Source organism: Coregonus clupeaformis, chromosome 24 (assembly GCF_020615455.1).
Source record: "Coregonus clupeaformis isolate EN_2021a chromosome 24, ASM2061545v1, whole genome shotgun sequence".
NCBI lineage: Eukaryota > Metazoa > Chordata > Actinopteri > Salmoniformes > Salmonidae > Coregonus > Coregonus clupeaformis.
In genome coordinates, this window is record NC_059215.1 from 25,404,332 (window position 1) to 25,417,867 (window position 13,536).

The 13,536-nt window shown below is 41.2% G+C and overlaps 1 long non-coding RNA gene across 1 annotated transcript in view; it reads left to right on the top strand.

Annotated features, from left to right (window-relative positions):
- Positions 1 to 5,651, top strand: part of LOC121537502 — a 154,632-nt gene extending 148,981 nt beyond the window's left edge. Inside the window, exon 4 of the long non-coding RNA XR_005995087.1 lies at positions 5,597 to 5,651. This is a non-coding gene — a long non-coding RNA (uncharacterized LOC121537502). The remainder of the gene's footprint in view (positions 1 to 5,596) is intronic.
- The last annotated feature ends 7,885 nt before the right edge of the window (positions 5,652 to 13,536 follow it).

Below are 13,536 nucleotides of genomic sequence, written 5' to 3' on the forward strand. Positions count from 1 at the left end.
CGGAGTCAATGTTGTTAGGTTTACCCTGCTAGCAAGATCTACATTTCTGGGGTCAAGTTGAAGAACTGGTAGTGGTCTAATTAAGCAATAAGGCCTGAGGGGGGTGTGGTAAATGGCTAATATACCACGGCTAAGGGCTGTTCTTACACACAACGCAATGCATGCACCCCTGAGGTGCCTTATTGCTATTATAAACATGTTACCAACGTAATAAGAACAGTAAACAAGTACCTGTGGTATATTGTCTGATATAAAAACGTATTTCAGCCAATCAGCATCCAGGAGCCAAACTACCTGGTTTATAATAACAAATGGATCTTTCAGTGTGGAATCATGTTCTATAAAATTGTACAACAAGTGTGTTGGATGAGTATCACAATGGCCATATGGACTAAAAGCATGATCAAAAAGAAAGTACCCCAAAAGGTGTTCACTCTATGTAATTGGTTCAATTGTGCGGTTATAAATGTTGTTTGATTCAACCTACCTACCAAATCACTGGCTTTTTAAAATCATCGTCTTAATCACCATTGTTGTCAAGTTTCATGCTTGGCCTGACCCTTCTTTTGTGATGATTATAATATTGTTCTCCTTTTTCCGTGCAATATTACCAGGGAAACCGTCTGATTGGGCCCTCCCCCTGGGGCCTTTCTTCTGCGTGTCACTTTTTTTGTCCTTTAACATGGTTTTGCTAAAAAGTTTTTTTAATCAATCAATTTGGAGGCAGAAAATAGGCTTTGTCACGGCCAGTCCCAGGGTCGTGTGATGCTTGCTTTGGCCAGTGACAGGTCCTCAAAAGGGATAAAAATGAATATTTTTGGGGGAAAACTGGGGTTTCCATGGTGCCGGCACTTGTTGCACATCGCTCACCATTCCACAGTCCTGCATGAGGCTGTGGTTTCAAAGGGAGAGACAACAAAAATTAGTTGAGGAGTGGACGGCTGGGTATGGCTGGACTGTAGAGGTAGCTGCCCCTGAGCCCCCACTCGCTCCTATCCTAGGAGAAAAGGAGGGAGAAGTGACAGCCCAAAAAGGGGGGCCTACTAGGTGTTGTCAAATATGCATGAGCAGTGTCATTAAGTAAATGTTCAATTTCTCATTGTGCCACGGCCATTCAAAAAGTCACTTGGGAAGATTCACGTAGCATTTGACAGAGCAGGAGAAACTGAGGAGAGGGTCATTTGCTGAGAAGGTTATTCTTGTAGTATGTGGCTTCTGGTTTGTATAATTAGCAATTGCTTGTGTTTGGGATGGGGTCACGTTAACTGAACGTTTCTAAGTTTATGTGTGAGAAATGGAACCAGGAAACAAAGACAATAGTTTGGCAATCATTACAACAAAGAGGATTGTTATCTTAAGTGGTTCAGCTCAGTGGAATGACTGTGTTCCTGATATTTTTTTACATTCGATTTGTAGACCAACACACACTCAGGTACAATATATAAGCTTGACTTGTTCGCAGTCTTAAAGTTTTAAAAGAAAATCTGTTAAATCTTTTATGGAGCTTTGGTTTGCATTAGGTGTGTTCATGACATTAACATAACATGCACTCTGGGTGTGCGTGCACCGGTATACTTCACGCTCGGATTCATTTGAGCTATTTTTGTACAAAGTAATCTTATAGCAAGAATGTTGTTGACCGTGATTACCGCTCGCTCCTCCTTCGGTTCCTCTTACAATTATGTATTCTTCTGTGTTTGGGAAATGGCTTCATGAGGTCAAGGTTTTTGCGTGTCAGGACTCCTTTAAACAATTTGCTATAATTTCCATAACATCACCACCACCCACAATAACAAACAAGGTTATACGCTTTTCATTGCTCTCTTTCAAGACATGTAATCGAAATAGCATTCATTCCCTTGTCATGGTGAAAGACCAGATCTGTACACATTTAGATAAAGATAGTAAGATAGTAAAATGCTGTTAAAGTGCATATACTCTCTAATCAATATATTCTCCTTTGCTCAACCAATTCAAGCATATAAGCAAAAGGTTGCATCTCCATGTTATTTTATACTGTCAGCTGTTCTGATGCTGAGTATCCTTTCAGAAGAAAGGCCTAGCTATCATTTGAAAACCTTTTTTTTTTGTCTCTGAGATTCTCCACAGTATGCTGTCAGTCTGTCGGAAAGGTTTAGAGAGAGCCAGGATATGCTCCTTGATGGGATTTTATCATGCTAGGCATGCCCTGTTTCCTGATGAATATATTAAAATTATTACTGTGCAAACAGAGTTTCTAATTACTGACCTGCTTGCCATTGTACTGCGCCTTCTTTATGGTCCCCCCCTCTTCCATGCCTTGTTTATTTATCTGCACCAGTGAATACAGAATAGTCTGTGCAATGTAATTTCCATCCACATGAAAATGCTTTTGAAAATGCCAATCTCGCCTATTATACAGTGTAATTACTCGTCTGATTTTCACATCTTCAGCCAGTAGGGAGATTGTTGGAAAGGGTGAAACAACATCTTGGTGGGGTTTCACTTCTGTTGCTTTCATAGAAGAATGTACTGTTGTTTTTCTTGAGGCCAAGGACAATGTTTGTCAAATGTAATTAACGTGCTATTGATAGTGTAATTTAGTATAGTACCTACTGGTTACAATACTGTCTGTGGAGACAGTGTTGTATGAAGAATACCTTTGAGTAATAAAAATATATCCTTTTTGTTAACTCAGCAACAGTAGATACACTATATATACAAAAGTATGTGGACACCCCTTCAAATTAGTGGATTTGGCTATTTCAGCCACACCCGTTGCTGACAGATGTGTAAAATCGAGCACATAGCCATGCAATCTCCATAGAGAAACATTTGCAATAGAATGGCCTTACTGAAGTGCTCAGTGACTTTCAACGTGGCACCGTCATAGGATGCCACCTTTCCAAAAAGTCTGTTTGTCAAATTTCTGCCCTGCTAGAGCTGCCCCAGTCAACTATAAGTGCTGTTATTGTGAAGTGGTAGGCCACACAAGCTCACAGAATGGGACCGTGAGCGCTTCACCATCTGGCAGTCCGACGGACGAATCTGGGATCGGCGGATGCCAGAAGAACGCTACCTGCCCCAATGCATAGTGCCAACTGTACAGTTTGGTGGAGGTGGAATAATGGTCTGGGGCTGTTTTTCGGGCTAGGCCCCTTAGTTCCAGGGAAGGGAAATCTTAACACTACAGCATACAATGACATTGTAGAAGATTCTGTGCTTCCAACTTTGTGGCAACAGTTTGGGGAAGGCCCTTTCCTGTTTCAACATGACAATGCCCCCGTGCACAAAGCGAGGTGCATACAGAAATGGTTTGTCGAGATCGATGTGGAAGAACTTGACTGGCCTGCACAGAGCCCTGACCTCAACCCCATCGAACACCTTTGGGATGAATTGGAACGCCGACTGCGAGCCAGGCCTAATCACCCAACATCAGTGCCCAACCTCACTAATGCTCTCTTGGCTGAACAGAAGCAAGTCCCCTCAGCAATCTTCCAACCTCTACTGGAAAGCCTTCCCAGAAGAGTGGAGGCTGTTATAGCAGCAAAGGGGGGACCAACTCCATATTAATGATTTTCATGATTTGGGAATGAAGGTTCGACAAGTAGGTGTCCACATACTTTTTGTCATGTAGTGTATAGTGTATGACAAATATGTGGCGCTGGGACAACCTTGTCACATTCCTGTATTTTAGACGTCTTCTGCACCTTGCGTTTGGTGCGGTTCAGCAGGTTTTTCTACTTACAATGCCAAAAACGTTATGTTTCAAGTTCTGTTTCATTGTTACTGCCATTCTGACATCTCACGCTAGTTTTAACTTGAATGTTAGCCTATATCTTATACTGTAGGGCTATGTGTGGTACAAAGGTGTCACCTATTTACCGGGCGCATTCTGTCCGTGCCCCGCCGTGGAAAGGGCAACCCTGTTGTTTACTCGTCTGTCTGAGATGTTGCACAGGGGTTTGATCAGGGGAGTTGATAGGAGCTGCAATTTAAAAAGAGGACACTGCAGCCCTGAACAAAAACAATTAAAGGAAAATGAAAGACGTCCCCCAAGGGTTGAAAATAGAAAATTAGCAACATGCATGCTGGAATCCACAGCCCCCCCTTGCCCACCCACTCCCTTTCCAAACTTACTGGGCCTGCATTGTTATGTATGATCAGATCTGCCAGTTCCTCCTCTAAGCTCCTTGTCACATTTTGACTTAATGAAGTGCAACTTAGAAGGGAATTGGGTTCATCATGCTAGTCGCACGATGCTCCCTTGTTGTAGCAAACAGGAGCGGCATGGGACTGAAGCGCTACAGTGCGAGTCGTTATCATTCTGGTCAGTCTGTTTAACACAAAATTAAACAAAGAACTAATTAGTGCCTTATGAATTAATAACTGCACTGTTGCCGAGTAGAAGTTAGGTTGCTGAGGGGAGATATAAAATAAGTAGGAAGATCAGGTTAGAATTATTATTGCGTTTTGGCCTCACTTGTGCTCTCAAGGTTAGGAAACTTTGTTGAGAAGTTGCAGTGACTCAACTGGTTCTGCCTAAGTAAGTTTCTGTCTTTGCTAATGGATGGGTGCTATACAGTTCAATGGGCTTTGAATGTCATTCATGAGGTATAGCCCACTGTATGCTTAAATACACATATTCATCTTTCAAAATATTTTTGAGTTTTGTTATAGGCGTTATATGCCTGGGTCATAATCCTTGTTTTATGTTTATAGCAGGATTTTCCAGAAACCTCTGGATTTTCTCGAAATTCGCACCCTTCAAACCCCTGCTTAAAGTGTCTCTTCTGTATAACGTTATGACCTTACCATTTTTGAGAGCCTTTCGAGGTTCTAAGAACGACATGTCTCACATCTACAATGTTGCACCATGTCATTTGAAATGTTTGGCACCTGTATCATATGACTGTTGCCATAAGGGAAAGAGATCACATTTGACCTAATTTCACATTCTCCATTAATGTGTTGAGCTGGCCTTGGCTAACTAGATCTTCAAGGTCATATTGGCAAATAAATTCACACCCTTCAATCTGATTGTGGGATTACTGATTCTAAGTAAATTATCATTGGCAAGCTGTGCTGAAATATTCACAAAACTGGTTAACCGGATATCGCACCTGCTCCCCACTGTTGAATTGAAGATGGGACTCGGTCAACTGTTAAACCATTCCCCCCCTCCTCCTCCCTTGTTTTAACTCTACATTATGACTTGGTGTAAAGGGCCATTCAGTTGAAGTACACCTTTCTTGGTAACACTTTAAATGAAGGGTACCTACATAAGGACTTCATAACACATTCATAATCCATACATACTTCATTCATAAGAAAAACAATGAAAAAAACAACTTTCAATTGTCGACAGTCATTTCTGACATGCTTATGTACTGCTTAAGAATGCGGTATGCAGGGGTTATGAATGTGTTATGAAGTCCTTATGTATGTAGGTACCCTTCAATGAGTCTTAACAATTCTTTTTTCATTTGCTCATCAGAGATGTGCAGAGAATGGACCTTATATTCAAATATACATATTTCTTTATATGTATATATAGATACTGTAATACATTATTGTTGGGCTTTAATGTCACCCCCCCATCTCCCCTCTTTCTTAGATGAAGTAAGTCTCTATATGGAGTGACTTGGTTCCTTACTGGAAGAGAAAACAAGGTAGGACAAATATACCGCATGACTGATTACTGCCACCACAATCTTCCCTGTTCATATCTACAACAATATCAAGCTTCTTCATTAATCACCATGGATCAATGTGTCTGGGGTTGTAAAAATTGACAAATTACTTATTAGAATCCCACCGTTTTATTTTCCAGCTGATTAACTCACAGTGATGTCGTACACTGTACATATGCCCTGATGTATCGGTTTCTCAAGGAGGCATTCACAGCATGAAATGGCTGGGGCTATGATCAGATATGCAGTCAGTGTTCTTCTGCTCTTGGTACCATGTACTATGGTGCAGACAGAGATATTACCTGTGAGTGTACCCTTATATGACCCTTTCCAGGTAGTGCTAGGGCTGGAAGCATACTGGTATAAGGACACTCCACCCATAAATGTCTGACAAAAAAGGCTACATAAGGCTACATACAGTAAAAGCTACATATCACTCTCATAGTGATAATGCTTTATCAAGTCAAGAGAACGACCCATACTTGAAGCCCTGTCATAAGAGGATACATAACATCTGCATAATAATGACATAACAGATGCCATACGCATTTGTGTCCTCTTATGAAAACGGAATAATGTTATGACACATGTTATGTTATGGCACTACTATGACAGTTTTTGTTGGCCTTATTTTGGGGGTTTTAGTGGTAAGTTGTAACTAAGCATGCTATAATCTTACATGCAGGTTACCTACATAAGGACTTCATAAGACATTCATATCCCATACATACCGCATTCATAACAGTACATAAGCATTTCATACAACTTATCACAGCAATTGCAAGTTGATGTTGTCATTAGTTTTTGTGGTTGTTGAATGTACTGCTTATGAATGTGGTATGTGCAGGTTATGAATGTTCTATGTAGTCCTTATGTCAAGTGTTACCCCATAATTTCCCAGACAGAATTTTCTAATGGTTCCATTGAATGTCATTCACTAATTACTAGTAATTACTCCAACCATTAGATGCAGACGGGTAAATACAGATGACTTTTGCCACCATTAGTAGTCATTATGTTGTTATAAACCTTTGTGGCAAGGCTGGAATTGATCATTTGGTGTTAGGGTATGAGTCAATTTACAACCTTTTAACCAAGAAATAAGAGCCACAGTATTAAATAGTTGTTCCTTACTTGTACATCTTGTACACCATTGTCAGTAACTCACAATACTATCTAACCGTTAAAAAAACTAGCTTGTACAAGTTGATTGTTCAGAGGACGTTAATGACTTGTGACTTGTAGAAACTGGGTTGCTTTTTTTTCTGAAACAAAACCTTCTTTGCTAATGATGTTAGCTGGTAGAGCACAATGCTGATGTAGGAGTCTGTCATGAGGATGCACACAACAGCCCTTGCCCCTGGCTTCCTAGTCAAGAGGGATCTGTACATTCAGAAGTGACACCGTTGGCTGTCTCATGTCAAAGTGAGGACCCTTAATGTCACCGGGGGGTGGCATGCCTGTGAATTGAGACGGGGCTGCACAACACTTCTTTGTCTTGGTGGCGTCAGTCAAAGAGGGGAGGGAAGACACACTCTCGGCATCAATCAGGGCCCAACTACATCTCCAGATTGATGTTACTTTAATTCATCCATATTAATAGTTGCACCAACTAGAGGCATTATAATTGTAACTTCTAGGACTATATAGCACCTTCATAACCACTGTGTACACATTCATAAAGTATTATAAAGACTTGAAGCATAGCCTACGAGAACCTTGTGGTATCTTTCAATTTACAGGATATACTAGGTGTAAAGTGAATGTTAGTAACACAGGTTGAGACTAGGACAAGCCATGGTGTCTTTCAATTTACGGGAATGTTAGTAGTAGGGCTGTCAAACGATCAAAAAAGTTGACCAAATTTAAGATGTTTCAAATAAAAAACGCATCACATCACAAACTCATTTCATGTACACTACCGTTCAAAAGTTTGGGGTCACTTAGAAATGTCTTTGTTTTCCATGAAAACATACATGAAATGAGTTTGAATAGGAAATATAGCAAAATGCATAGGAAATGTAGTCATTGACAAGGTTAGAAATAATGATTTTTTATATAAATAATAATAGTGTCCTTCAAACTTTGCTTTCGTCAAAGAATCCTCCATTTGCAGCAATTACAGCCTTGCAGACCTTTGGCATTCTAGTTGTCAATTTGTTGAGGTAATCTGAAGAGATTTCACCCCATGCTTGCTGAAGCACCTCCCACAAGTTGGATTGGCTTGATGGGCACTTCTTACAGTGAGGGAAAAAAGTATTTGATCCCCTGCTGATTTTGTATGTTTGCCCACTGACAAAGAAATGATCAGTCTATAATTTTAATGATAGGTTTATTTGAACAGTGAGAGACAGAATAACAACAAAAAAATCCAGAAAAACGCATGTCAAAAATGTTATAAATGATTTGCATTTTAATGAGGGAAATAAGTATTTGACCCCTCTGCAAAACATGACTTAGTACTTGGTGGCAAAACCCTTGTTGGCAATCACAGATGTCAGACGTTTCTTGTAGTTGGCCACCAGGTTTGCACACATCTCAGGAGGGATTTTGTTCCACTCCTCTTTGCAGATCTTCTCCAAGTCATTAAGGTTTCGAGGCTGACGTTTGGCAACTTGAACCTTCAGCTCCCTCCACAGATTTTCTATGGGATTAAGGTCTGGAGACTGGCAGGCCACTCCAGGACCTTAATGTGCTTCTTCTTGAGCCACTCCTTTGTTGCCTTGGCCGTGTGTTTTGGGTCATTGTCATGCTGGAATACTCATCCACGACCCATTTTCAATGCCCTGGCTGAGGGAAGGAGGTTCTCACCCAAGATTTGACAGTACATGGCCCCGTCCATCGTCCCTTTGATGCTGTGAAGTTGTCCTGTCCCCTTAGCAGAAAAACACCCCCAAAGCATAATGTTTCCACCTCCATGTTTGACGGTGGGGATGGTGTTCTTGGGGTCATAGGCAGCATTCCTCCTCCTCCAAACACGGTGAGTTGAGTTGATGCCAAAGAGCTCGATTTTGGTCTCATCTGACCACAACACTTTAACCTAGTTCTCCTCTGAGTCATTCAGATGTTCATTGGCAAACTTCAGACGGCCCTGTATATGTGCTTTCTTGAGCAGGGGGACCTTGCGGACCTTGCGGGCGCTGCAGGATTTCAGTCCTTCACGGCGTAGTGTGTTACCAATTGTTTTCTTGGTGACTATGGTCCCAGCTGCCTTGAGATCATTGACAAGATCCTCCCGTGTAGTTCTGGGCTGATTCCTCACTGTTCTCATGATCATTGCAACTCCACGAGGTGAGATCTTGCATGGAGCCCCATGCTGAGGGAGATTGACAGTTCTTTTGTGTTTCTTCCATTTGCGAATAATCACACCAACTGTTGTCACCTCACCAAGCTGCTTGGCGATGGTTTTGTAGCCCATTCCAGCCTTGTGTAGGTCTACAATCTTGTCCCTGACATCCTCGGAGAGCTCTTTGGTCTTGGCCATGGTGGAGAGTTTGGAATCTGATTGATTGATTGCTTCTGTGGACAGGTGTCTTTTATACAGGTAACAAGCTGAGATTAGGAGCACTCCCTTTAAGAGTGTGCTCCTAATCTCAGCTCATTACCTGTATAAAAGACACCTGGGAGCCAGAAATATTTCTGATTGAGAGGGGGTCAAAAACGTATTTCCCTCATTAAAATGCAAATAAATTTATAACATTTTTGACATGCGTTTTTCTGGATTTTTGTTGTTGTTATTCTGTCTCTCACTGTTCAAATAAATCTACCATTAAAATTATAGACTGATCATTTCTTTGTCAGTGGGCAAACATACAAAATCAGCAAGGGATCAAATACTTTTTTCCCTCACTGTACGTACCATACGGTCAAGTTGCTCCCACAACAGCTCAATAGGGTTGAGATCCGGTGACTGTGCTGGCCACTCCATTATAGACAGAATACCAGCTGACTGCTTCTTCCTTAAATAGTTATTGCATAGTTTGGAGCTGTGCTTTGGGTCATTGTCCTGTTGTAGGAGGAAATTGGCTCCAATCAAGCGCCATCCACAGGGTATGGCATGGCATTGCAAAATGGAGGGATAGCCTTCCTTCTGGCATCAATCACTCCTCCAGCATCTTTTCATTTGGTCTGCGTCTCACAAACGTTATTCTTTGTGATGCGAACACCACAAACTTCGATTCGTCTCTCCATAACACTTTTTTCCAATATTCCTCTGTCCAGTGTCTGTGTTATTTTGCCCATCTTAATCTTTTCTTTTTTTTGGCCAGTCTGAGATATGTATTTTTCTTTGCAACTCTGCCTAGAAGGTCAGCATCCCAGAGTCGCCTCTTCACTGTTGACGTTGAGACTGGTGTTTTGCGGGTACTATTTAATGAAGCTGCCAGTTGAGGACCTGTGAGGCGTCTGTTTCTCAAACTAGACACTATAATGTATTTGTCCTCTTGCTCAGTTGTGCACCGGGGCCTCCCACTCCTCTTTTTATTCTTGTTAGAGCCAGTTTGCTCTGTTCTGTGAAGGGAGTAGTACAAAGCGTTGTATGAGATCTTCAGTTTCTTGGCAATTTCTCGCATGGAATAGCCTTCATTTCTCAGAACAAGAATAGACTGACGAGTTTCAGAAGAAAGTTATTTGTTTCTGGCCATTTTGATCCTGTAATCGAACCCACAATTGCTGATGCTCCAGATACTCAACTAGTCTCAAGAAGGCCAGTTTTATTGCTTCTTTAATCAGCACAACAGTTTTCAGCTGTGCTAACATAATTGCAAAAGGGTTTTCTAATGATCAATTAGCCTTTTAAAATGATAAACTTGGATTAGCAAACACAACGTGCCATTGGAACACACGACTGATGGTTGCTGATAATGGGCCGATGTACGCCGATGTAGATATTCCATAAAAAATCTGCCTTTTCCTGGTACAATAGCCATTTACAACATTAACAATGTCTACACTGCATTTCTGATCAATTTGATGTTATTTTAATGGACAAAAAAATTGCTTTTCATTTGAAAACAAGGACATTTCTAAGTGACCCCAAACTTTTGAACTGTAGTGTATATATTTATAGCTAAATAAACTATTCTAAGACAATAACAACAGATCAGGCAGATCTGAGTTTATTTTAAATATCATAGAGCTATTAGATCTAGCCTAGGCTGCTTATCCATGTTTTTCAACATGAACTAGTCACAAGCTTCTACTAGAATTGGGATCATTTGCATGAATGTTTTACCTGATAACTACAACAAAAACAGTAGCTAAATTAAATGGATGTCATCTTCTGATTAAAATCATTGTGGGAAATAAGAGTTTCATCTAGAGGCATTCAGCCATGGCATTCTAAACATTATTACTTAGCTAGCTAAAGTTAGCATAACTAGCTAGCTACTTCTGTGCAAATGAAGTGTTTGCTGCCATCTAAAGTAACGCCTGGGAATGTGTTCATGGTTGAACTTTCTGTACGTCTTCCTTCAAAATTGTGGATGTTTTAGCACCACCGTGAGACAGACCGCTCTAAAGCTGGTGTCTTTTGGGAAGCTTTTTTCTTCATTTCTCTGCCGATTTGGAAAGGTTGATTAGCCTGGGAGACTGTATTATGAAGGGGAGGATGATTTCCTTCTCTCCAATACGCAGGGTGCTTTGGGAGGCCCAGTGAAGCAAGTGTGTGCCAACTACAGCAGCCCTTGCATCCTGACCCAACTCTCCCCTCTCCTTCAACCTGAATAGCTGGAGTATAGTTAGCTTAATTGGGTTTTGATATATTTAATTCAGCTAATCAGAAAGCCCAACTGGCTCCAACATCGGGCCTGCATGCCTTTCCCCCATTCCACAAAGCTCCCAGAGAACCGGGGTGGAGGAGAAGACTCCCAGACTGGATTCCCCCTCTCTCTTAAACAGTGGGAGGAAAATTAAACTGGCAAATTTGTTTTCATTGGTTCTGGGGCTTCCTTTGGGGAGTCAGAGGCTTTTAATTGTGCTCGCTGTGAAGAATTTTGTAGGGCTGCTTACCAACAACAAAACTGCCGGCTCCCTTTTCACTCCTCTTTGCCGTTCTTGAACGCTCAGGCTCTCAAACAGGAGTGTGCGAGTTTGTTAGCGAAAGGCTTGAAGTGCCGTAAATGTGGCTTTCTTTTGCATTGTGCAGGCACAGCTCTCCTTTAAGGTTTATTCCTTTATGTTACATTTATTCACAAAGGCATAAGGGTTAAAGTATTGTGATTTACAACATTGTAATAGTGTTGGGATTAGTTGTATGATTCATAACAACATCCCTCTGAAATGGTGGACTCCTGTTTTGTCTTTAGATACTGGTCATTGAAGGTTATTGTGTATTAGAGTCACGATTCTACAAAAACATCTGTGGCTTATTTGTTTGCCTAGTCATGAACTGGAGTAGCTAAATAAACTCCATGGTCCTGCAGGAGGAGCATATCATTTGTCTCTTAGAGACAGAGAAAAAGTATATGTAATATCTCAACGATAACAACAACAAAAAGAAGCCGCCGCCTCCTAATTTTCCTATTTTCTCTCTCTCTTCCATTTTTTGTGCTTTGAATTTTTCCAGTGTGTCAAAACAAGCAAAGGCTACATGGAAACGGCAGCCTTGTGTAAATATTTATGATGTAACATCTCCATGTGAATAGACTTTCCTCCGAATCCATCCATCATTACGGGCACGTCATGAAAGCCCACCTCCCGGTGGCGGCTCAGGGCCTTAGGAAGCCTCAGACAGGAGCGGCGTGTCCCCCTCTCCTTCAAAGTATTTGTTTTTCTTTTGACTGGGGGCCGACCAGCTGTGAGGGCATTTCTTGTGTCGTCCACTCCGCTTTCATTCAGCCTTGACTTCAAAGCCCATTTTGGCCCATTGTTTCTGTGACGTGGCTGGCGGCCCCGAAAAATGCCCAAACAGAAAAATGTGATGTAGGTCAAATTACAGCAGTTGTGCCTCCTGAAAAAGTGAAATTCTTATGGTCCAAATGTAAAGCCCTGGTTACCGCGTAGCCCTAGCTTTTGTGTTTGGATGTCCACCTCCTCACTTGCACACACCAAGTCTGAATGCTGTAGTTGTTGTTTGTGGAAAAGAGCTGAAAGCATTGTGTAGAATTGACATCTAAACAACAGTTTTAATCCCAGGTCTTTATGAAAGATTTTAGTGCAGTGTCTATGATAGAACAACACCAACCAGACACAATGCTTTTTCTCCAAATTCACTCTTTCCTTGTAACATTTGGAACACCTACAGACTTAAGTTGGAAAGGTAGTACAAATGTAGGAAATTGTCTTCTCCTTTGCCAGTTACCCAAGTAGACACTGACGTGAATTTTAAACTTTGTTGCAACAGGTCAATTAGTAGTGGAAAACCTATTAGGGAAGGACATTTTTCTTAGTACTGTACTTTGAGATCATTTGCTTGTGCAGGTATGAATGAGACTTGATAGAGATTTTGAAATGTTAGTTCTGTTTGGGCCTGTATGTCTTTGAGTTGTGTAATTGTATGTAGATATGGAACTTGTCTTGGTGTTGTTAGAAACGAGAGGAAAAAGTGATCTGCTGGCTTTTTTCCCACAAGCCACAAACTTCAGAGTATGTTCCTTTTTCTATGTAAGTATGTGTGTGTGGCTATTATCGTGATGTGGTTGTCCTATTCCGTACTTGATTACCAAGGTTTTAGGCTTTTCGTCTTGCACAACTTATCTGCAAAAAATAGGTGTCGCAAATGTTAGTCAAGTATTGCCAACCCAGCCTCTAATAATACTAACATTAGCCACAGAGGATTGCTAAAATGTGATTAATACATCAGCACTCTGACAGACTGAGCCACAGTCTGAAAAAGGTAATATGGATTATTACAACGGTTGCGGAG